Source organism: Microcaecilia unicolor, chromosome 7 (genome assembly GCF_901765095.1).
Source record: "Microcaecilia unicolor chromosome 7, aMicUni1.1, whole genome shotgun sequence".
In the NCBI taxonomy this organism is placed as follows: Eukaryota; Metazoa; Chordata; class Amphibia; order Gymnophiona; family Siphonopidae; genus Microcaecilia; species Microcaecilia unicolor.
In genome coordinates this window covers 101,791,882-101,817,752 of record NC_044037.1, presented here as the reverse complement: position 1 = coordinate 101,817,752, position 25,871 = coordinate 101,791,882, and the positions used below count along the sequence as shown (strand labels likewise).

The 25,871-nt window shown below is 44.8% G+C and overlaps 2 protein-coding genes across 3 annotated transcripts in view; both read right to left on the bottom strand.

The window, feature by feature from the left end:
• LOC115474631 (sulfotransferase family cytosolic 1B member 1-like) overlaps positions 1–16,783 on the bottom strand; it is a 52,453-nt gene extending 35,670 nt beyond the window's left edge. The window contains exon 1 of one of the 2 annotated variants that reach the window (XM_030210200.1): positions 16,702–16,783. The gene's annotated coding sequence lies outside the window, so the exon portion shown is untranslated. Of the gene's footprint in view, positions 1–5,758; positions 5,871–16,701 lie in introns of those variants that run through there. The other variant, XM_030210202.1, reaches the window with a different exon arrangement.
• LOC115474633 (sulfotransferase 1C4-like) overlaps positions 1–25,871 on the bottom strand; it is a 313,490-nt gene that overhangs the window by 193,455 nt on the left and 94,164 nt on the right. The window lies entirely within an intron of this gene.

Below are 25,871 nucleotides of genomic sequence, written 5' to 3'. Positions count from 1 at the left end.
CCCTCACTCTCCCCTCAATCACTGGCCGATTACTTCCGCGACAAGGTGCAAAAGATCAACCTTGAGTTCACTACCAAAACATCTCCTCCTTTTCACCCTTTAACCCTCGACCAACCAAGCCAGGCCTCTTTCTCCTCCTTTCCAGACATCACCGAGGAGGAAACCGCTCGCCTTCTTTCCTGCTTGAAAAGTACCACCTGTTCCTCTGATCCCATCCCCACCAACTTACTTAACACCATCTCTCATACTGTCACCCCGTCCATCTGTCATATCCTCAACCTCTCTCTCTCCACTGCAACTGTCCCTGACACCTTCAAGCACGCCGTAGTCACACCTCTCCTCAAAAAACCATCACTTGACCCTACCTGTCCCTCCAACTACCGCCCCATTTCCCTCCTACCCTTCCTCTCCAAAATACTTGAGCGTGCCGTTCACAGCCGCTGCCTTGATTTTCTCTCCTCGCATGCCATCCTTGATCCACTTCAATCCGGTTTTCGCCCTCTACACTCGACAGAAACAGCACTCTCTAAAGTCTGTAATGACCTGTTCCTTGCCAAATCCAGAGGCCACTACTCCATCCTCATCCTCCTCGATCTATCCGCCGCTTTTGACACTGTCAATCATGATCTACTCCTTGCCACACTGTCCTCATTCGGGTTCCAGGGCTCTGTCCTCTCCTGGTTCTCCTCCTATCTCTCCCACCGCACCTTCAGAGTTCACTCCCATGGATCCTCCTCCACCCCCATCCCGCTATCTGTTGGTGTTCCCCAGGGATCTGTCCTTGGACCCCTTCTCTTCTCAGTCTACACCTCTTCCCTGGGTTCCCTCATCTCATCTCATGGCTTCCAGTACCATCTCTATGCAGACGACACCCAGCTGTATCTCTCCACACCAGACATCACTGCGGAGACCCAGGCAAAGGTATCGGCCTGCTTAACTGACATTGCTACATGGATGTCCAACCGCCACCTGAAACTGAACATGTCCAAGATTGAGCTCATCGTCTTTCCACCAAAACCCACTTCTCCTCTTCCTCCACTTTCTATCTCAGTGGATAACACCCTCATCCTCCCCGTCTCATCTGCCCGCAACCTCGGAGTCATCTTCGACTCCTCCCTCTCCTTCTCGGCACACATCCAGCAGATAGCCAAGACCTGTCGCTTCTTCCTCTTCAACATCAGCAAAATTCGCCCTTTCCTCTCAGAACACACCACCCGAACTCTCGTCCACGCTCTCATTACCTCCCGACTTGACTACTGCAACTTACTCCTCACCGGACTCCCACTTAGCCATCTATCCCCCCTTCAATCTGTTCAGAACTCTGCTGCACGTCTTATATTCTGCCAGAACCGATATACTCATATCACCCCTCTTCTCAGGTCACTTCACTGGCTTCCAATCCGTTACCACATTCAGTTCAAGCTCCTCCTTCTTACCTACAAATGTACTCAATCTGCTGCCCCTCACTACCTCTCTACCCTCATCTCCCCTTATGTTTCCACCCGAAACCTCCGTTCACAGGACAAATCCCTCCTCTCAGTACCCTTCTCCACCACTGCCAACTCCAGGCTCCGCCCATTCTGCCTCACCTCACCCTATGCCTGGAACAACCTTCCTGAGCCCCTACGTCAAGCCCCCTCCCTGCCCATCTTCAAGTCTCTGCTTAAAACCCACCTCTTCAATGCTGCCTTCGGCACCTAACTCTTACCTTCAGGATATCTGGACTGCCCCAAATTGACTGCCCCCATCGTATCGTCTACTCACTTGTCCTTTAGATTGTAAGCTCTTTGAGCAGGGCCTGTCCTTTTATGTTAAATTGTACAGCGTTGCGTAACCCTAGCAGCGCTATAGAAATGTTAAGTAGTAGTAGTAGTAGTTAACCCCTAACTACCAAGTACATTCTAGGACAGCTTTTAGTAAGAGGGTGATCCTCAGCCTGTATAACCAGCTCCATGTCTAACTACAAGCACAGCTGGCCAAGGCAGAAGGTACTCATGTGTATTTTACTAGTGATACCCCTATGTGTCTAGTGTGCCAACAGTCTAGGAGGAAATATGTTTTCACTCATTGATTAGTTAAGCTCTGAAACTCGTTACCAGAGGATGTGGTAACAGCAGTTAGTGTATCTGGGTTTAAAAAAGATTTGAACAAGTTCCTGGAGGAAAAGTCCATAGTCTACTATTAGGATAGACATGGAGAAGCCACTGCTTGCCCTGGGATTGATAGCTTGGAGTATTACTACTATTTAGGTTTCTGCCAGGTCCTTGTGACCTGGATTGGCCATTGTTGGAAACAGGATACTGGGCTAGATGGACAATTGGTCTGACCCAGTGTGTCTACTCTTAATGTTCTTATGTTCTAAGCATGACTCAGATCATAGAGGCCCTGAAGCCCTTAAAGGATGTCATGGAGGAACTTAGGTGCTGAGGGACTCTTTGAAGCTAAATGTGGAAAATAGGTTGAAACCCCTCACCAAAGAGCATGCTTACAAGCTAGCCACCCTGTGTGACCCACAGCTGAAAGGACAGTCATCCTCCAGTGTAACACACTGATGTACTAGAGGGATAAGTTGATGATTCAAGTAGAGGAAAAGAAGCACCAGAGACAGAGGGGCAGTCGAGATGGAGCAGGTGAAAGAGCAAGACATGTTGTCAAGCATTAGTGGCTGCATGAGCTGCACCCTGCCAGCTCCCACTTGCTCCCCCATCTTTATCTGCCAGTCCACCATGTGCACTTTCTTGACACAGGCTAAAGCTACAGCAGTAGCAGTAAAGATCAGTATTAGTCTGCTGCAAATGAGACCCCTGAACTAAATTCTGTGATTTGGTACCTTGCAGAATGCAGAGCCCATCGAAGGAATGGCCATAGACTGTTGGCACACTAGACACATGTAGTGGGCTTAGAGATTTTGCTTGGCAGTTATCTCTATTGCCTCTACCAGTGTCTGGGGTGTGAATTTTTGACTTGTACAAGTCTTCAGTTTCTAGAACCAGGGCTGATCCTTCTGCCTAGTAATAGCAGTAGGAAGAGATACCCCTATGGAGGGAACCTGAGGGGCTATTTTTTTCTGTCCTTATCTTCCTGGTTTTTTGTTTTTGCAAACTGAAATGCTTCCACAGAGTTGTCAAGGAACTTCTTTGAAGATTCTATTAGATCATTTAGAACCGGGGATGTAGCCAGACACCCAATTTTGGTTGGGCTTGGGCCCAAGATGGGTGGGCAGAAGAACTCCGCCTTGTCCCACAAGTAATTTGGTCTCTCTCTCTCTCTCTCTTGCCTGCATGCCATATGGTCTAACAAACATCCCCCTCCCCCGCATAGCTTTTAAATAGCAGATTTTCACTGGCAACGAGCAGCAACTAATACACAGTGCTCATGTTGGCCCCACAGCCTTCCCTCTGATGCAACTTCCTGTTTGTGCATAAGCAGGAATACATCAGAGGGAAGGCTGCAGGGCCGGTGCAAACAGTATGTATCAGTCGCTGCTTGTAGCAGGCAAAGATCTGCTATTTAAAAGGTATGCAGGAGGGACTGTTGGGAGTTATCAGCTGGTGGGGCTTGGGAATCCCTGCCAGCCACATTAGAGATGTGCTGCTATTGGGTGGGCCTGAACCCAAACTGGGCCCACCCGGGCCCACCCTTGGCTATGCCACTGTTTAGAACATCATTAAGTATAACCAATGCTATACAATATTCCATGTTATGTAATTTGTCAAGGCGGTATTTATGCACTGGATCATTGTCTTCATCTACTTATTGGTAGAATATTGCAAAGAACAAGTCACAGTTGCCTGAACTCCACTCCCCATTAACTTCTGCTTTCAAGGTATTCAAAATGAAGACCTGCAGCCAAATCTGGCATATTAGTCAAGAATATATGATCTGTCAATAACAACAAATTGTGTGGGACAGCAATGGTGTTTTAAGATCATCTTATCCCAGACCTGGTTAGAGCTGTGGTATAATGTGAGTGGCCTCCCTTGTACAATTACCCTTGCAGGAAGCCAAACATGTGCTCCCCAAATGGATCTGGTGGAAATCTAGAAAATTAAAAAAGGAGAAGGCAAAACCCCTATGAAGGTATTGAACAAATCCACAAAAAGAAGGGGTGGACCAAGGATATCAAAAAAGAAGCACCAGAGACTGTCAAATTTTTTAAAATAAAAATATAAATAAGAACAATACACAAAAATATATCCACCAGAGGATATAAATTGCAGCACACAAATACAATAGATTCAATGAGTCGACACAGAACTTTGTTTTGGCAGGAGTCACCTGCTTCAGGAGTCACAAAATCTGATCGGCAAGGTGCTGAGGCTAATGTGCTGTGAACACCCTCAATAGTGGCAATTATAATCCAAATAAGAATAGCAACATGGCTGGCAAAACCAAATCATATAACAGCGACTCATAGGCAATGTTCACGCCAGCCCCAAAGCTTTCCCTCTGACGTGGTCCTGCTTATGTGGAAACAGAAAGTCGCTTCAGAGGGAAAGCTCTGGGGTTGGTGCGAGTATTGCAGCACACTGAGCAGAAGGTTTCAATGTATCATCGACGACACCTAGATCCCTTTCTTAGTCGGTGACTCCTAACATGAAACCCTGCATGATATAGCTATAATTCGGGTTCCTCTTTCCCACATGCATCACTTTGCACTTGCTCACATTAAACATCATCTGCCATTTAGACGCCCAGTCTCGTAAGGTCCTTTTGTAATTTTTCACAATCCTCCCGTGATTTAACTACTTTGAATAACTTTGTGTCCTCAGCAAATTTAATTACCTCACTAATTACTCCCTTCTCTAGGTCATTTATAAATATGTTAAAAAGCAGCAGTCCCAGCACAGACCCCTGGGGAACCCCACTAACTACCCTTCTCCATTGAGAATACTGACCATTTAACCCTACTCTCTGTTTTCTATCTTTTAACCAGTTTTTAATCCACAATAGAACACTACCTCCTATCCCATGACTCTCCAATTTCCTCTGGAGTCTTTCATGAGGTACTTTGTCAAACGACTTCTGAAAATCCAGATACACACTATCAACTGGCTCACCTTTATCCACATGTTTGTTCACCCCTTCAAAGAAATGTAATAGATTGGTAAGGCACGATTTCCCTTCACTAAATCCATGTTGGCTTTGTCTCATTAATCCATGCTTTTGAATATGCTCTGTAATTCTGTTCTTTATAATAGTCTCTATCATTTTGCCCGGCACCAACGTAAGACTCACCGATCTATAATTTCTCGGAGCAGGAGCAGTGACAGATTGAGGGAGAAGCAGATGCAGGAAGTTAAGGGGGCGGGGGCAGTGACCTTGCCCTGGACCTGGCTCTGTCTCTCAGCAGCCCTGGGGTCTATTGTGTATCAAGAAGGGTTTTTTCAGAAATCCAGGACTGGCAGTTCTGCATAAAAAGTTCTAAAAAAAATTCTAGCCATTTTTCAATCAATCAATCAATCAATCAATCAATTTATTTATTTATTTATTTTTTTTTCAATTTCATACTACCTATAACTAAGTGGTTTACAAGATAATATTCACATTATTCAAAAGACAAAATAACTTCTGTTTTTTTGCCACATTCAAAGAAGGTCCATGTGCAATATCGCAACATCTCCCTCCGCGGGTGTAGCCGGGGTGTCAGTCAGCCCATGATAATCCTGAGAAATGACTCTACTCCGCATTTTCTGTGTGATCTTTCTTTAATATCTTGAAATCATGTCCATGAACAACACAAAACTCTGACACTTACTTCCAGGATCAGTCTTTTCAGGGCCCCGAGCACTTATCTTTTAAATTCATATAGGCCCCTACCTAGGGGACCTCCCAGCAGAAGGTGTTCGGTACAGCTTTCTTGCCTTATCTGTTCTTGAACCTGTATATCTTGTGCTTACGCTGCCTCCCCAATGGTTAATGCAGTCTTTTGCAGAGAATTCCTTCACAAGGACAAAGCGTGCTCCTATATTGACCCAAAGTTCATTCACATACTGAAATAAAGTTCATACTGGAACAAAGTTCATTTATCTACTAGAATAAAGTTCATGCTGGAATAAAGCTCATTTATATATGACAGTTTCTGTTTTTGGCTCAAGCCCTTTGTTCCTTCACCTCTTTGTATGTTTAGAGATTGAAGGGACCCCCTCCCTTTACCATACCAGTAACAAACACCTGGTATCCACCCACTTGGGTCAGTCTTGAGCACTTTATCCAGCTTCCCTTACCCTTCCTGAAACAAATTTCAGTCTTTGCAGTGAGCCCTGAGCCGGTTTAAACACTTCAAACTCAAGGGCTCTTTTCTGAGAATCTACTTCCACATCTGTACCAGGTTAGAGAGCAAGGTTGTTATAAATCCTTTCAGCTTATCCCCCTTTACCTTGGCCAGGGCTGAAACATCCATAGGCTCCGGCTCAGCAGCTTCTCCTGGGAGACCTCAGGAACTCCCTCTAAAGGCTGCCATTCCATTGGTTCCTCCCCTTGTATCTCCCCCAGCTGCTTCAAATCCTACGGACCTGGCCCCCTGAGCAGGTCATGACTCCCCCCTCTCTAGGAGCTTGGGAATGGTAGCGCATACTGCCCTCCTTAGCGGGGTCAGGTGTTCTATCCCGGGGCAGCTGGGAGTTGTAGTCCTCTTGGTTCTCATTGGAATGGAAAGTAGAGAGCTGCACGGGAACGGGGTTCACGGGAATCCCGTAGAACCCGTGGAATTCCCGCAGGGACGGAAGCAGGTCCTACGGGGTTCCCGCGGGGATGGAAGCAGTTCTGCAGGGTTCCCGTGGAAGTGTAAGCTGCACTGCATCAGCCTCTCATCTACCGAGTACCTTGAGTGCTGTCTCCTCCTCCTCCTCTTCCTCCTTGCTTTAACAGCACAAATGTGGAAAGTCTTCCAATAAGGAGGTGGTAGAGACACAAATGATGATGGAATTCAAAAAGGCGTGGGATGAACACAGAGGATCTCTAATTGGAAAATGGAAGTTATAAAAATCCTAACCTTAAATGGCTGCATGTGTGTGGATGTGTGAAGTGACGCTTAGATGGCGACTCTGGCTGTGATTAACTAGGGCTGATACCAGGCAGACTTGTATGGTCTGTGTCTAATATATGGCAGTCTGGTTTAGGATGGGCTAGAAAGGGCTTAGACAGCAACTTCAGTGGCTGGAACAAAAGGACAGTGGTGGACAGATTTTTACGGTCTGTATCCCACAAATGAGAAGATGAATAGACTGGAGTGGGCTTCAGCGAGAACTCCAGCAGCTAGAACATAAGTATAGGGCCAGATAGACTTCTATGGTCTATGTTCCAGAAACACGAAAGAAAGTATATAATATCACACTCATTGATTTAATCATGAATTGATAATGAGTGTGACTATTGGGCAGACTGGATGGACCGTTCAGGTCTTTATTTGCTGTCACTTACTATGTTAAAATTAATCCTCTTTGCTCCCAGGCTGAGGCGCAGACCTCAGCTCTGACACAGGCAAGAGCATCGGATGTCACCTGACCTACTGGCGCGTGCATGTGTTGACCTCTCAGCACACACTGCCAGAAATCAGAGACAAATCTTACATGTGCACACCAGAGTGTTCTAAGTTTCAGCTTCCATTCCTTCCTTGCCTACAGTGATATGGCTCAAATCCAGAGACAGACTGAGGGAGCTGACCAGAATTTTCTTTTATGTAACATTAAATTCTTGCGGGGATGGGTGGGGATGGGTTAAATTCTTGTGGGGACGGGATGGGATGGATTAAATTTTTGCGGGGATGGGTAAGATTCCAGTGGGGACAGGTGGGGATGGATGAGATTCTAGCAGGGACGGGCGGGGATGGGTAAGATTTCTGTCCCCGTGCAACTCTCTAATGGAAAGGCCTACCCTGTCAGACAGAAGCGTGCAACCTTCCTCGGGGAAGCTGGGATTTGTAGTCCCTTGAGTTCTTAGGATACTGTTTGCCCTTCCGAGGCCCTTGCCTAAAGGTTTTCTTGCCCGTTCTGCTGGACTCTTCACAGCAACCATCCATTGTTTTACTTTTCTCATGTACATGTTCAGTTGGTCATTCAAAACATCCCCCCATGAAACTGTTGCGAAAAAAATTGGACATTATCTGCATAAAAGTGATAACAAATATCCAGATCCCAGAAAACTTAACCCAATGATGCCAATAAGTTAAACAGTAATGCGGACAATACCAATCCTTGAGGCACATCACAGTCAACTGCAGCTGAGGCTGAAACCTGAGAACCACTCCGAACAATCATAGATCTCCCCTTCAAATATGAAATAAACCATTGAAGAACCTGTCCAGTTATTCATAAATCTTTTAGTGTGTGAATCAACAGATCTAAATCTACAGAGACAAGCCAAAAAATGTTTTATTATCCATATTTCTCTTTAAATAATCAACAGTCTCAACACTATGTACCCTTCTAAATCCAGAACCAGTCGGCATTACTCTATTTACCATTAACTTTCTCTTACTTCATGTACAATTTCTCATTCATAATAGATTTTATAAATGTTAAACATCCATAGCTATCCCGGTATGTTTATAATATTGTATTGTAAAATTGGATTCTTACAACATATTACTTTCTTATGCATTATTCTTTGTTATGTATCCTATACTGTTTATTGTAAGCCACATTGAATTCAGACTTGTTTGGGATAATGTGGGATAGAAATGTCACAAATAAATAAATAAATAAATATTGTGACCCAAACATGTATGATTTTTTTTTTGTTACATTTGTACCCCGCGCTTTCCCACTCATGGCAGGCTCAATGCGGCTTACATGGGGCAATGGAGGGCTAAGTGACTTGCCCAGAGTCACAAGGAGCTGATCCAAAATCTTTGGGTTTTTTTGTGAGTCTGAGATCATAGCTAACTGCCCAAGATAGTATAGTGAACAAAAACTGCTTTAGTAATGAGCTCTCTTTTAATGAGACCATCCTAAAAGTACTTTTGCATTATTAGCTTTTTATGGGTCAGATTCTACATATGGCGCCTGACAAATCCACACAGAAAAGTATACTGGGAGAAACTGAAAGAAGCCAAGAGAGAGATACATCTAGCGAAAGCAGAGGCAGAAGAGCAAATGGCTAGAAATGCAAGGAAGGGAGACAATTTTTTTTTTTTTAGGTATATTAGTGAAAGAAGGAAGGCTGGAAATGAAACTATGAGGTTGAAAGATGCTGTGGACAGCTTTATGGAGAGCGATGAAAAAGTGAGCGTGGTAAACAAATACTTTTCTTCTGTGTTCACGGAAGAAAATCCTGGAGAAGGACCACGATCAGCTGGTAAAGGCACATATAAGGATAGATATCACACCATTCACAGACGAAAGTGTTTATGAACAACTTGAAAGATTGAAAGTGGACAAAGCCATAGGACCGGATGGGATCCATCCCAGGATATTGAGGGAGCTTACAGAGATTCCGGTGGGTTCTCTTAAAGATTTGTTTAATAAATCCTTGGAGATGGGAGAGGTTCCGTGGGATTGGAGAAGAACGGATGTAGTCCCTCTTCACAAAAGTGACGACAGAGAAGAAGTGGGAAACTACAGACTGGTAAGCCTCACTTTGGTTATTGGAAAAGTAATGGAAGTGTTGCTGAAGGAAAGGATTGAGTTACAAGATCTGAGGCAACATGGTATTACCAAAGGTAAATCGTGATTGAATTCTTTGACTGGATGACCAGAGAATTGGATTGAGGGTGAGCGCTAGATATGGCTTATTAAGCCAATTAAGTTATGCACGTTATTATAGAATATGTTTGGATTTTGGTGCGAAACACTAGGAGCGATATATAGAATCTGGCAGTATGTAGTCACATAGGCTCAGATTTTATATTTGGTGCCCAAAAAATTGGCGCAGATGGAAAACATGACTATGTATATTCTACACATTGTGACTAAATTTAGGCACAGTTTACAGAATAGGCATAGCGCTATCCATGTGGCTACAATTTAGGCACAGTCATTTACACCAATGAAAACCTGTTGTAAATGCCCATGCCTAACTTTAGGTGTGGAACAGGTTATTCTATAACACTGTGCGTAAAGTTTAGGAACACCCATGACCTGCCCATGCTCCACCCATGGCCATTCTCCCTTTTGAGATCGACATGGTAGAATTTACACGGGCTACTTTATAGAATACACTTAGCGAGTAATGTGTATAAATTGTAATTAGTGCCAATTAGTGCCAATGATTGCTTGATAACATCCAATTATCGGCACTGATTAGCTTGTTAACCAATTAAGTTGTGCGCACAAATCAGAATATGCTCAGATTTGCATTCACATCTCAAGTCGCACTATATGGAATTTGGGGGATACTACTACTACTATTTAGCATTTCTATAGCGCTACAAGGCATACGCAGCGCTGCACAAACATAGAAGAAAGACAGTCCCTGCTCAAAGAGCTTACAATCTAATAGACAAAAAATAAAGTAATAAAATGAACTAATTTAGTGTGGGGAGTGGAAGAGTAGCCTACTGGTTAGTACAGTGGGCTGCAACACAGCAGAAATGAGTTCTGGTTCCACCGCAGATCTTTGAGATCCTGGGCAAGACACTTAACTCTCTATCACCCCAGGTACAAAACTTAGATTGTGAGTCCACTAGGGAGAAAGAAAGTACCTGTATATAATATGCATACGGCTTTGGTTATACCATAGAAAAGCAGTATATCAAATTCATCACCCTTATTTTGAGGCAATTGTTCTTATCTAATAAGTGAAATGAAACAGGGGATCAGGTACTTCTCAAAACGGGCAAAATCAAATACCCTACTGAATGTGTAAGGTGGAACCTGTTCCTTGCCTTCCGTTCCCTAAGCTCCCTACTCCCTTCTCCTTAAAAATTGCCACTGGCTCTCTTTCCATATCAGTCACCTTTTTTGACTTTCATTGCTTTCCCTAATGTTGTTTTGAAGTTGTATTAAACCTCCAAATGTTATCCTAAGGTACAGTGGAGTATGATATTTATACAACTCCCAAGGTAGTTCTTGGAACTCTAGCAATAACTGGTGGCCTGGATTGAGGGGGGGGGGGGGGGGGAGGGAGGAAGCCTACATGCAGCCTATTTTATACAGATCCACGGCACCAATATCTTCTATCTATATAAAAGGCAACCCCAACGTTCTGAAGCCTCCACGGAAGTTGAGGCGCCCGAGATATCCGGTGTGCCCTGGAGTGTCTGCACCGCCCTTGCGTCAAAACGTCATGACGCGTATAAACGTCATGACGTTGAGGGCGGAGCTATTGACACTCGAGGGCCGAAACGGCCCACAGCGAACAAGGCAAGTAGCTTCGACGGACGGAGGGAGGGGGCCCCTTGCTAGTGCCCGTTTAATTCCGCTCAGAAACGGGCATTTTTTCCTAGTGTCTTTATAAAATACTGGCACAGATCCTGCAGAAATCATGGATAAAAGAAACTCATGTACATTTCCTCTAGCTTGAGAGCAGATTTACTTGTATAGTCATACAAACATGATCATCTAATATAATAATTTGCTATGAGAACGTTCTAAAGTGTCTACCTGGGATCGTAACCACCTGCTGACGCCACTGGCCAGCAGTAGAACCCTGCTTGCCTGACGTCAGCAGGGGGTTACGATCCCAGTGAGAGATGCGTGTTGAAGAACAGCGGGAGCGGGCAGAGACGTCCCTAAGTGCACGTCGCCCCCCTTCCAAAATCGCCAACCCCCCTCTGATACCCTCCCCTCCCCCCCCCTCTTACCGGGGTCCCGGAGGCAGCAGTGAAGAGCCTCACGAGTCTGCTGCCTTCCCTTCTCTTCGCTGTCAGCTCTGACTCTGGTCCCGCCCGTGCGGAAACAGGAAATGAGGGTGGGACCAGAGTCAGAGCTGAGAGCGAAGAGAAGGGAAGGCAGCAGACTTGCGAGGCGCTGCCGCCGAGACCCCGGTAAGAGGGGGGGAGGGTAGCAGAGGGGGGTTGGCGATTTTGGAGGAGGGGCGACGTGCACATAGGGGGATGGGCGGGGCCAGTGTCGGGGAGGGGAAGGTCGCGGGTGGAGGCATTGCAAGGACGTGTCTGTGAGTCAGAGAGGAGGGGGGACTGGAACTCGGGGGAGGGACAGAGGGAAGGAGAGAGAGAGAGGGAGGGAGGGCCTGGAAATCGGAAGGGAAGAAAGGGGGCCGTGGGACTTGGAGGGAGAGAGCGAGGGAGGGAGAGAGGGATAACCTTGCTAGCGCCCGTTTCATTTCATACCGAAACGGGTCTTTTTTACTAGTGTATATATTAAAAGGTATGGGGGGATTCTATAAACAGCACTCATGCCCTTTATAGAATCACACTCATTAGTGCTGATTCTCACACCTAACTTTGGGCGCCAGACTTACACCTGCTGAAATCTAGTATAAATGTTGGTGCCCAAGTTAGGCGCACTGAGGTAGTACTCTGTAACAACACGTGTAACTTTTCAGAATGCCCCTTATATGCCTATGCCCCTCCCATAGCCACACCTCTTCTCAGTTTCATTCTATTAGAGTTGTGCATTATGCCTTATAGAATAGCACAGGTAGATGAGTGCCAATTAACTTCAAAATTGGTTGTTAGCACCCAATTATTGATGTTAATTGGATCATTAGCCAATTAATTTGCACACACATCTAGGGAGTGTGCCCAAATTTTTGCACACAAATGTAACTGTCATATGTAGAATCTGGGGGTATGTGTATAAATTGCAACTCCACCCATACTCTGCCTGAACTCTGCCCCGATCTTGCTACTACAAATACTTCTACATGGGGGAGGGGGGGGGGAGGTAATTTTATAAAGGAGCATTATACACATATGTGCAGAGAAATGACAGTTATAAAATTACACCCAGTATGTGTACTAGTGTGGAAAAATTTCTACCTTAGAGATATATTTATTAATATAGTATTAGTATTAGGCTAGAATCTAGTAAGGAAACCTATGTTCTCGGTGGAGCAGTCTGCTTGCATTTTTTATAAATCTTTTTATTTTCAAGTGTAAATAGAGGAGCACACAGCATTAATAATATTGCACATGTGTGTTAAATGTGCCATGTGCATTTATTATATGTGTGTGTTCCACACGTAACAGTAGTGTTAAAAAGTTGTTGTGGAACGAAAATGTGACGTCACATCAGAGGATGCACAAATATGATGTGGTTGTTGCCTTTTTTCCTTGGGCATGCATATAACATCAACGATTACCATGAGACTGTTCTATGCACATGCCAGGTGCTTTCCCTACTGAGCCGCTTGCAGAATTTCCACACATCTCATTTGCATGTGATTTCCCTTGAGCATCGATCGCTGTTTCAACCACAGATATAGACTCATGCGGTATTTAATGGAAACCTTTGAGCATCTGGGCCAGAATTGGCACAGGTTTGAAAGTTGTGAACCCCATTGCGGTCTCACCTCTCAGACCAGTTACTCTTCCAATGTTACACAAAGAGAGGCATTTTCGATATGATGTCTAAGTCCCTCCAAGCACACCCATCCCTGTTGCTGCTGCTTCTCTAGATGAGCAGTAGCTGCGGCAAAACAAGGTACAGTCATGTGGAGCTGGACTCTTCATATACGTGGTAGACAATCTTGCCCCCTCAAGCATCACTTCCTGTTCCAGGGCACGGCCAGCAGTTGCATGTATGGAGAGTCCAGTCCCGCATAGCTGCAGCTTGTTTTGCCGCTGCTGCTGCTGCTCATCTACAGAAGCAGCATTGGCATCGGCAGTGATGGGTGTGTGTGGGGGCAGTGGGGACAGAGAGAAGGCAGATACTGGATTTGGGAGGAGAAAGAGTGGGGGCTTAGGCTGGATGGAAGGGTGGAAGGGAAAGAGAGGGCAGAGGCAGGTGAAACTGGTGAGAGAGTGAGGGATGGAAGGGAAGGAGGGCAGACACTGGATGGAAGGGGAGAGATAAGGAGGGCAGCCGTTGGATGAAAATGGAGAGAGAAGGAGGGCAAACACTGGATGGAAGGGGGGGGAGAGAAGGAGAGCATGCATGGGAATGCAAGTGTTGGTGGCTGAAGCATACCACTGATTTCTTGCTGTGCAAGTAGCATGGAACTTGGACTCGGGCAGTGGACTTCTTCAGCTGGTGGGGCTTGGGCATCCCCACCAGCAGAAGTAGGATTCAATGCTGTTAGGAGTGGGGCAGGGTGGGGATGGGGTGGGCGGGGGGGAGACTTAAGAGGAAATGTGTAGCTTATAATTTGGGTGCTGCACTTTTGTGCCACTTGTCTACATAAATGTCTAGAATACTAGCACTTACATGAAGAAATGTACCCTCTGCGTAAGAGCTAGCAGGGTGTCTAAAAACGATTATGCAAATACCCACTTATCCTAGATAGCATGTATTTGCAAGGGGGGCAGTGCATGGGTGGGACACGAGATATGCCCACAATTTATTTACTCATTATTTTCCCTGACAACACAAAACCATATTCCTTTCAACTGTAATTGTAATTTTTCTTGAACTACTGTACGCCACATTGTGCCTGCACTTGTGGGAAAATGTGGGATAGAAATGCACTAAAATAAATAAATAAATAACTGTACATAGTCCCCTAATTCTAGAAAAAGCTCTAAAAATTGCAAGCACATTTTAATTGAATAATGAGATAATTAGTGCCAATTATTGGCTTTTTAACAAGCAGTTATTGGCACTAATTAGATTCAATTAACATGTATGCATGTCAATCTTGCACCTAAGTTTTACATGTTAGTCAGAATAGGGGGCGTGGAAATGGGAGGGCCATGGGCAGATCGGGGATGTGACTTTTAGTTACGTGCATAATTATAGAATAAGGAGGCTCCGTACCTAAATATAGGCATGATCCCTGGGCTTAAGCGCTATTCAATAAACTGGGCCTAACATTCGGCATGGTTTGTTTTGGCGTCAGTTTTTTAGGTGCTGTTTATAGTCTTTTCCCCCCATTATTAAGATTTTGGTGGTTTATTTCAATCCTATTTCTGTCATGATTTTGGTGATTACATGAGTGGGGCTCCCACTTACACATATAACTTAGGGGCCCTTTTAGTAAGCCGCGGTAGGGCTACCACGTGGTTAGCACATGCAAAATCAGCACTACCGCTGGGGTAGCGCGGTGGCAGTGATAATTGCAAAATTTGCATGTGCTGTTTCCCATGGTAGAAAATAATTTTCTACCACAGGGGTGTTCCCAGGGGTAATCAGCAGCATGGCCCATTGCCACGCACTGACTGATTACCACATGAGCCCTTACCGCCTAGTAAATAGATGGTATATGTATATGTCACCTTGCAATGACAATGTTAACAAAACTATGTAAGCCACATTGAGCCTGCAAATACAAATGCAATAAAAATAAATAAATAAATAGATGGTAGTAAGGCCTCAGGCAGTAAATAGCCACGTGTTACTTTTAATATTAGCTCACAGCCATTTACGGCCCCATTTAAAAAAGGCCTTTTTACCCCCTGTGGTAAAAAAATGGCCCCTCACATGCCCACACTAGCGCAGGCCACCTTTTACCACAACTTAGTAAAAGAGCCCCTTACAGAATACTGCTCAGTACTAGAGAACACTATTGAAAGAAGGTCTGTTACTCCCTGATGCAGCAGTTTGGCACTGCGAGACAGTGGCCAACGTTGGAGAGACCTAGATACCTGCTAAAAGCTAAGTAACTAGAAATTGATTTAAAAAAAAATTTTTGTATGAATAAAAATGGGGAAGGATTTTTAAGCCAGTGGTTGATGAGAACAGGTTATGTAAAATTTATACCTGTATGTATCTGAGTTTTTTCCCTTCTCGATAGCAGAAAAATGATAGTTATTAATTATGTGTGGTCTGTAAAATACTGGACACATAAGGGAAGTGTCTTTGTGGGTTGATACTGAGGTAGAAAGCAAGCATCCCAGGGAGCTTGTCATGTATGGATGCTAGTACAAGCATGAGAAGTTTCACTCTTGAAGTTAAATACAAATCAACTTACGCATCCAGTTATTCCTACATATGCACACAACTGTGGAACGCTTTATCTAAAGCCTTGAAAACGACGTACAACCACCTAAACTTCCAGAAATCACTAAAAACTAACCTATTTAAAAAGGCATACCCTACTGATCCAACTTAAATGACAGATCCCGGCAACACAACAAAACCAAATTACTTGGCGGACATAACACAACTCTACTGTTGAACGACTCCCTAATGTGGCTGTGCCACATGAACTTTATCCTACCATAACAAAACTTTGTATTTGTTCATATCGGAGTCTGCAAATGCCTCTCTGGTACTATGTAAGCCACATTGAGCCTGCAATTAGGTGGGAAAATGTGGGATACAAATGCAACAAATAAATAAATACTATTTATGTATGTACAGAAACACTACATGCTTGGCGTAGAATAAGCTGTGGTGAAAGGCAGGCTTACCTAGATTTAAGTGACCCATCTTATATACTGATTACTAGAAATATTCCTCCTATTTATTTTTTCAAAGAATTGTAATGAATATGCAGCTGGTTTTACAGAGACATTGAAGTATAGCAATGGATGCAGACACATACATAAATACTATCAGTGGTGTACATGCTTGGAGGTAAAGAGCAACCAAGGGAGCCTTATGTGTTATAGATTTTGTATTCTGTGAGTGGTATCAGATACACATGTAATACTGTGCAACTTTGGTATCAATGATGCAGTCCCCTAAATTCACTTACCAGAATTGGTCTTAGGATGTCTCAGCCTATCTGTCACAGGGATAGAGTCTGTGTTAGTTACTGCTGGTGCTCAACAGTAAGCAGAAAGTACGGGAAGGGCCTTGCTCATTCCTCAGCCCAAGCAGGAAGTGCACTTGAATAGTTTGCATTTAAAATCAATAAACTTGTATAATACAAGTCACGTGAGATGATAAGCCTAAACTTTGACCATTTCAGGGATAGGAAAGGGCAGGGCAGTGGCTGCAGAAACTGGAAAGAATGGAGAAAAGCAGACATACCAAATCAAACACATTCAGTGTGTGACACACACATTTGGGCACCTTATCCAACTCACACACTTAAGGGGAAGGGAAGGGCAAGGAAATGGGACTTGATATACTGCCTTTCTGAGGTTTTTGCAACTACATTCAAAGCAGTTTACATATATTCAGGTACTTATTTTGTACCAGGGGCAATGGAGGGTTAAGTGATTTGCCCAGAGTCACAAAGCCCTGCAGTAGGAATTGAACTCAGCTCCCCATGATCAAAGTCCACTGCGTTAACCACTAGGATACTCCTCCACTCCTACACTTAAGTGGTCCAAACTCATGCATTAGCTCTCTCCAGGGCTAGCATAAGCTGTAATGCTATTCTCTTCTTTCCTTTCCACTTTCTAGGCAGTGTCAGCAATAGCAGGCTGCTTCAACCAATCCCGGAGGCCTTCCTTCAGCCACGTCCTGCCCTTTCTGAAGCAACTTCCTGTTGCAGATGTAAATGTATGCACATACAATACATGCAATCATGCATATTTTAAAAAATAAGCTTGTAAAACTCCACCCACACCTCAAGTTCAACTCTACAATATTTTTACACCAAAGTTGTGCAGAATCATATGTGCTCTTGTCATTGCTTGCACTGTGTGTGCAGGGTAATTTTATAAAAAGCATTTTATATACCATGACATCTGTGCATGAAAATGTCTTTATGAAATTACCCTTGATGTGTGTCATTTTTCCTTGGAAAAGTAGCCACTCAAAAACAGGCATAAAGTTATGCAAGTGCTTTTTCATGGTGTAATAATCAAAGAAACAATCAATCGGTGTATACTCTTTCCTTGATTATTATGGCAAATTCGGTTTGTCTAAATACGGACAGGTTGATTATCTACTTTTAAAAGATCCAACAGCATGATCACTTGTACTCTGGGATCCCTGAAGTTTCTTAATTAGGCCTTTGTGGAGAAAAAGCGACAGCCCCTATGTGTTGTAATCGTGGTCTGAAAATTATACACTGACAGATTTAACAATATTGATGGAATACAGATGGAAACTTTTGTTGAAGGCAAATATTGTTGACCCAGGGAAACTAATCTCACCAGTATCAGATTAATACTTTACCTGTTTTTCTAAGGAGAAGGGATTTCCTTCAAATGAAAACAAAACATGGCTTAGCGTAAGAGGAAAATCTAGACTGTATTTCTTACCTATTTAAAAGACTATTAATTGTAAAAAAAATGTGTTTGCCTCTTCTGTAAATATTTGCTCCATTAACCATTGGGGTACCTTAAATAAATGCAAGTCATTGGGGAGCTTAACCTGGTACATGAGGTGAAATGTTTCCTTCTGTCTAGAGCAGTGCTTACCAAACTGTTTTGGACTGTGATCCAATTTCCCAGCTCAAATCAGTCTTGCAACCCAGCCTAACCTTTTTCTTCCGTGCATGCCAACTTGTAGCCTCTCAGCGAACACTTCTGCTGCAGCCCTGCCTCCCATTTAGCCCACTCAGGCCAAATTATAGCACCCTATCAGCCTACTCGGACTGATGGTGCCATTTTCTTGCTGCTGTGGTCATGATTCCAAATGAGAGTTTTGCAACCCCATTTGGGGTCACAATCCACAATTTGGGAACCACTGATCTAGAGTGCAAGTCACAATTTTCATCACCTCTTAGAACTCATTTTGCACTGCTCTTGCCAATCAGGAGGGAGTGCTTTATACAAGAAAATAAAAGTGTAAAATCTTAAGGCCCATCCACTTTTGGCTCAGGTATCTTCAGTGCCCCTTGGCCCAACCACAGAGCACTAGGAGATGTCAGTAGGAGGAGTATCATGGCTGGCAGTGATCCTTCTGCCCCACCACCTGAAGAGATCCAGAGCACAACTAACAGTAGGAGCAATCAGAGTTTGTCCAATTGCTTTGCCTTCTCATTGATGATCTTCCACAATGAGGACTTAATTTCAGGGGAATGGTCTGGAATCCAGTTCTGCCACTACTTTTCAGACTCCAGAGCAAGATCAGCAGAAGTGAGGAACCCCAGACTTTCCCTTCCAAGTAGCCTACAGGGAAGGGGTAGAGGGACTGATATAGGGAAGAGAACCGACACTCTGTTCCTTAATGCAGCCCATCTTCTGTTGCTCCTGCTCTTGCCTGCCACCTCCTCTGGTTCCACAGTTCCACATCCCTTGTCTCTGCAAATCAAGCCCTGTCCACATAAGTGCCTCATATAAGAGGCTTGAAGAGGGTAAGCCTCCCGATCCCTAACTTTACCTTCCCCACCTGCTCACTCACTCACTGGCTTCCACCTCCACTGGTCCCGCTACATTCCTGGGTCAATGATGGCAAAAAAACAGTAAAGATGCTCAGGACCTTGACATTGGAGTAGTTAAAAGCATATTTATTTTGACAAGCATTTACAGGATATTATTAAGACCCTTAGAATGGTAAGAGATCATCTTGGCTTTGATCTGAATGATTTTGGCTCTTACACCTTTAAGGGACTGACAGTATATGGCACATTAAATGCTTTGCCAAACTAGAGGGGAAGATGGTATGGAATCAAGACTTCAAGGTGGGGAAAGGGGGAATAAAAAAGTATGATTATGCAACTCAATTCCAGACACCTGTGTTCCAGTCTGGAGAACTATAGATTCAGCTTTGCCAAAGCAGTTTATTCTTGGCTTTCTCTACTCTGCTGTTCTTGTGCATTAAAAAACCACATACACACGCAGCTTGTAGTATTGTATATTATGGATACTACTACTATTACTGCTACTTATTATTTCTATAGTGCTAGTTATGAACTATGAACTATGAACCATGATTAAGCAAAGGCTTAAAAGAACATATAGGCTGATAGGCCTAAGTACTGAAGTGTCCCTTAGTTGACCTTTTTACTGAATCAGAGCTCATGGTCCGCTAGCACGTAAGTAAACACTATAAACTTAGTTGTCCACCCTAGAGCGGAGTCAAAAAGGGCAAAGGATATAAATCATGAGGCCCAGGAACTTATGATCTGATAAGACATTGTTATGTGCAAACGGGCCTTGGAAAGGTGCAATTATGGATGAACAGAAGCATGTGAGATTTAGTGATGTAGGATAGATGGTGTGAATAGAAGACAGAATGATTTCTCAGGAAGATAAGTGCTAAGGCCTTGCTTAACACAAAAGGTATATAAATAGCTGTATCAGAGCATTACGTTGGGGAGACCACATGTTTGGGTCCCCTGCGCTCCCCATGAGAAACTAGCATTTGTAATGTACTTTCTCTTGGTAAGAATAAAGAATTGCTTCTCGCATACGATGCGGCTTTCTTAGTCTTTCATTTCCCTAAATTGTGGGTGGTTAGTAAGTACTAATTTGGGAGGTGATACAAGCAGCCTTATTTTAATTAAAAACATTTGGCGCCCTCTGACTGTGAAAAGGCGGAGTCCAGTTGCCCGGGACGCTGGACAAAGGGACTCCACAAGCAGAAGATTGTGTCTGAATTCAAGCTGCAGGATTTTCTGACACATGTTTAGTTTTGAAAGAAGTTTATCCGAATTCAGCTGCGGGATTTCTGGGATAAGCATATCTTCTATTCGGTGATTGTTGCCAGATTCAGTCACAGGATCTCTGGGACATCGCCAGTGCAGGTTTTCATACACAGTGGTAAGTATTAATTTTCTTTTAATAATATAAGGCCAATTGTATATATAAGAATGCTTACACTTTTGGAGGTAGTTGTTAAGTACTTTCCCTTAGAAAAAAGAATCTTACTAAACTTTGTAATAATTGGCATAAATGGAATAAGAAACAGATTAATCTTTGTTGGCCCCCTCAAGGATCTTTTGACCCAAATATTTTGCGCACACTAATTAAATATAATGAGACTTACAAAAAGGGTTCTTCTCGCACTAAGCATATGAAAGCTATAAATAAATGGATTTTAGTTGGAGATACACAGTTAAAATCCCTGCCTGACTCTATTAAATTTCCTCATCTTCCTCCTACAGCCCCTGTGGATCCCCCACCTTACGGTGCACCCACAGGTTTAGAAACCACAGAAGCTGCTAAATTATTACCTTGTGGCACGGCTATAGGTTATAAAAAATTATATCCTGATTTGCCACAGGAATTGAAAAATTCTGATTTAAATCAAGACTTACAACCTTCTGCAGATTTTTTACCCTGTCCCACTACTGTCCAAATTAAAGGCACGGTTGATATTACGCCACTCTCAGCTAATGCTGCAGACCCAGAGGTTCCCCAAATTCATGATTCTCGATGCTTAACCCCTAAGAATATTCTCACCAGAAACCTCGAGCGTATGTATTAGCTGGATTAAAAACCGACCTTAAAATGCCTGATACTGATATTTTAAATGATGATAGTTCCCCACATGAACTTATAGGGTTCAGGGATCCCATCCCATCCCATACTATATTTCGTGCCTCTACCCCTGCCACAGTCCAAATTAAAGGAATCGTCGATCTCACCCCAGTACCAGACAAAAGCAGGTCCAGTAGGAGATTCATTAAAACCTTCCTCATTGCATGGCCCTACTGATACTTTTACGGAGGGTCTTGAACGTATGGAGAAAACACTAGCTGATTTAGAGCACCATCTTAAAATGTCTCGAAATTCCATGAGTATGTTACCAAAATGGGTTTGTTCTAATTCATTTCTCTGGATCAGAAGTAATAAGTTTTCTTATTGTCTGCCCTACTGTGCCCGTAAATTTACTAGGCAGAGACGTATTGACTCAATTTAATTATGCTTCACGGGATTGCTAAAGAGAATTCCTCCTCTGTGGCCACAGAAGGCTTTCTTTACATCCTTTATGGCTCTAACAGCACTGTAACAAGGAATATATTTCATTTAGTTGTACGCTGAGGTTTTTTTTTATCTTCCTCCTTTCTTTTAAACACATTTTTTCTTTCCCTGCTTAGAGGGAATATTTCTGATAGTATGGATGAATTATCTTTTTTTTGTCTAGGATGAATGCATTGCTAGCACCCTTCCCTTTATAGGTAGCTTTCTGTCTCTTCTTTGTCAAAGCTTTGAGATCCCGCCTACTGATAAGACTTCAATTGCCTGTTCTTAGCCTGAAGCAGTTAAGCCTGCTGGCCTGGCACTATTTTTGCCTCATCACAAAAAAAAAAAAAATAAATAAAACCACACCCAGTCACAGACCAGTTTTGTAGGCTTGCTAAGAATTCTACAGTTTTACTTTCAGGACAACCAGTTTGCTAAGTTTACCCTAATCTTTTCAGTTTTAATTTTACTGGCTGCCATTTTATTTCAATGCCCTCTTTTGTATACACTTCTGTTCCAGTGTTTTCTTTTCTGTTTAGTTGTAATCATGCAAACTCCTCTACAGCAGGTCTCGGAGGTAGTTCCCTCTTACCAGTGGCGTTCCTGGGGGTGGGTGGGTGCGGTCCGCCCCGGGTGCACGCCGCTGGGGGGGGTGCCATGCGCCTGTCGGCGCCGCTCGTTCCATGCTCCCTCTGCCCCAGAACAGGTTACTTCCTGTTTGTTTGTTTTTTTTTTTAACTGTATGACCAGTGCTCTAACCACTAGGCCAGTCTGTCACTCCTCCATTCCACTTCCTTGAAATTTGGTCATCACTGTGGGGGGGGGGGGGGGGGGGGGGGGGGGCAGTATGTAGGTCCCTGGGCGGGGGAGATATGTGTGTGTCAGCAGAGGCATAACGAAGGCATGGACGTCCTTCTTTCAAACATTTTGGACATCCTGAACTGCCCCCCTACAGGGACATCCAAATTTCAAGGAAGTGAAGTGGAGAAGTGGCAGACTGGCCTAGTGGTTAGCACACTGGTCTGGCAATCCAGAGGTGGCTGGTTCAAATCCCACTGCTTCTACTTATGATCCACAATCCAAATAAATAAATGAAGAGGGTGTTGGAGGCATTTTGGACATTCTCAACTGCCGGTGCAGGGAAGGACATCTTAAACTGCTGTTGCAGGGACAGAGGCATAGCAAAGGACATACTCTAAAAAAGAAAAGTTGTTTTTCTTGTGGGGTGGGAGGTGGTTAATCACCACTGGGGAAGTCAGGATAGGTTCTCCCCAATTCCCTCCGGTGGTCATCTGGGCAGTTGCACCCTCCTTAGGAAGGAAATCGTGTGCAAATGAGATAACAGCAAGCAGCTCATTTGCATGCAATTTCCTTCATGCATGCCCGTTCCTTTCCAGATTAGTAAGGGAAGGGCTTTTTCCATTCAGTTAGTGGGACCAGTGCACTACGAATGATGGCTCCTCCCACGACCAAATGGCTTGGATTTGGCCGGGTTTGAGATGGTCGGCATTAGTTTCCATTATCGGAGAAAACCAATGCCGGCGATCTCTAACGCCAGCGATCTCTAAGGGATTTGGCCGGCCCCGACTATATTATTGAAACGAAAGATGGCCGCCCATCTCATTTCGAAAATATGGTTGGCCCCGCCCCTTTGCGGCGCTGTCCTTGGAGATGGCCGCCCTTAGAGATGGCCGGCCCCATTCGATTATGCCCCTCCACGTCATCCGTGATCTGGTTGAAGCTTGACCAGATTCGGTCTGTTGGGTATTCTCCTGAGTGTGGGGCTAGTTCATCGAGGAAGGTATCAAGGTTGGTGTTCTCCTGAGGCATGGTGTTGCGTAGGTTGAAAATTTTTTCTTTGAAGTATTTGGCAAGTTTGTCTGCTGGTGCAATGTCTGTGTCTGATGTGGTAACTGACTTGGTGTCTACTAGTTTATTCAGTAGTTTGTATAGAGGGGCATAATCGAACGCAAACACCCATCTCCATGGGCGACTATCTCCGAGGACGGGTCCGCGAAGGGGCGAGACAGACCGTATTTTCGAAAAAGATGGGCGTCCATCTTTTGTTTCGATAATACGGTTGATGCCGGGCAAATGCATCAGATTTGGGCGGATTTGAGATGGGCGGTATCGGTTTTCAGTGATAATGGAAACCGAAGCCGCCCAGCTCAAAAATGAACAACTCCAAGGCATTTGGTCATGGGAGGGGCCAGGATTTGTAGTGCACTGGTCCTCCTCACATGCCAGGACACCAACCGGGCACACTAGGGGGCACTGCAGTGAACTTCACAAATTGCTTCCAGGTGCATAGCTCCTTGGGTGCTGAGCCCCCCAACCCCCCCCCCCCCCAAAACCCACTCCCCCAACTGTACACCACTACCATAGCCCTAAGGGGTGAAGGGGGGCACCTACATGTGGGTACAGTGGGTTTCGGGTGGGTTTTGGAGGGCTCACATTTACCACCACAAGTGTAACAGGGGGGGGGGGGGGGGGATGGGCCTGGGTCCACCTGCCTGAAGTCCAATGCACCCAGTAACAACTGCTCCAGGGACCTGCATACTGCAGTCATGGAGCTGGGTATGACATTTCAGCCTGGCATACAGGCTGGCAAAAAAAGGTTTTAAAGTTCTTTTTTTTTGGTGGGAGGGGGTTAGTGACCACTGGGGGAGTCAGGGGAGGTCATACCCGATTCCCTCCGGTGGTCATCTGGGCAGTTGGGGCACTTTTGGGGGACTTGTTCGTGGAAAAAAAAGGGTCCAAAAAGTGGCCCAAATTCTCGCTTGTGCCGCCCTTCTTTTTTCCATTATCGGCCCAGGGCACCCATCTCTCCTTGGCTGATAAACATGCCCCAGTCCCGCCGTCACCATGCCTCCGACACGCCCCTGTCAACTTTGTTCGTTCCCACGACAGACTGCAGTTGGAGGCGCCCAAAATCGGCTTTCTCAAGGGGTTGTTGCCGCACAAATCAGCAGAGATCTCTGCTGATTTGTGCAGCAACAACCCCTTGAGAAAGCTGATTTGTGCGCATAGGCGTAGTTTGACTGTTTCATTTGGGGGGGGCAAAGGAAGGGGCGGGGCATATTAGCATATTCATTTGCATATATGTATATGCAAATTATGCTAATATGGAGGAAGGAAGGGAGCAAGAGCTGGCTTTTTTGGGAATAACCAGTGTTGGTTTGCCAATGGATAGCCACTGAATCAGAGAGGCAGCGGGTTTGGCGACAGCAGTGGTGTGCTGGCAAATGTTAACAACAGGCTCTCCCCCCAGTCCCCCTCTGCGCCCCCCCACCAAATTGCAGAGCTGGCTATAGCCGGGGAGAGAGCCTGGGGGGTGGGGGGGTATAAATAAGTAAATATAAACTTTTAATGTTGAGCACCTGATTCTCAAAGTGAACATATTGCAAACACTATAATGAAATAAATGATTTTTTCTACCTTTGTTGTCTGGTGACTTTGTTTTTCTGATCATGCTGGCCCAGTATCCGATTCTGGGCTGCATCTGTCCTCTTAACTCCATTTCCAGGGCTTCCTTTCCATTTATTCTTTCTTTCTTCCTTTCTTCTTCATTTCTGGTCCTCAGCTTCTGCCTATTTTCTTCATCCATGTGCAGTTTTTCTCCTCTCTTCCTTTTCCCTCATCTCATCTCCATTCCTCACTCTTTCCTCCCCTCCATCCATGTCCAGCATTTCTTTTCTCTCCCCTGCCCTCCATCCACCCCAGTCCAACAGTGACCCTCCTCTTCCCTGTCCCCATACCCAGTGGCCCTCCTTTCCCCTGCCCTCCATCCACTCAGTCCAGTAGTGACCCTCTCTCCCCTGCCCCCATGCCCAGTGGCCCTCCTTTCCCCTGCCCTCCATCCACTCAGTCCAGCAGTGACCCTCCTCTCCCCTGCCCCCATACCCAGTGGCCCTCCTTTCCCCTGCCCTCCATCCACCCAGTCCAGCAGTGACCCTCCTCTCCCCTGCCCCCATACCCAGTGGCCCTCTTTTCCCCTACCCTCCATCCACTCAGTCCAGTAGTGACCCTCCTCTCCCCTGCCCCCATACCCAGTGGCCCTCCTTTCCCCTGCCCTCCATCCACTCAGTCCAGTAGTGACCTCCTCTCCCCTGCCCCC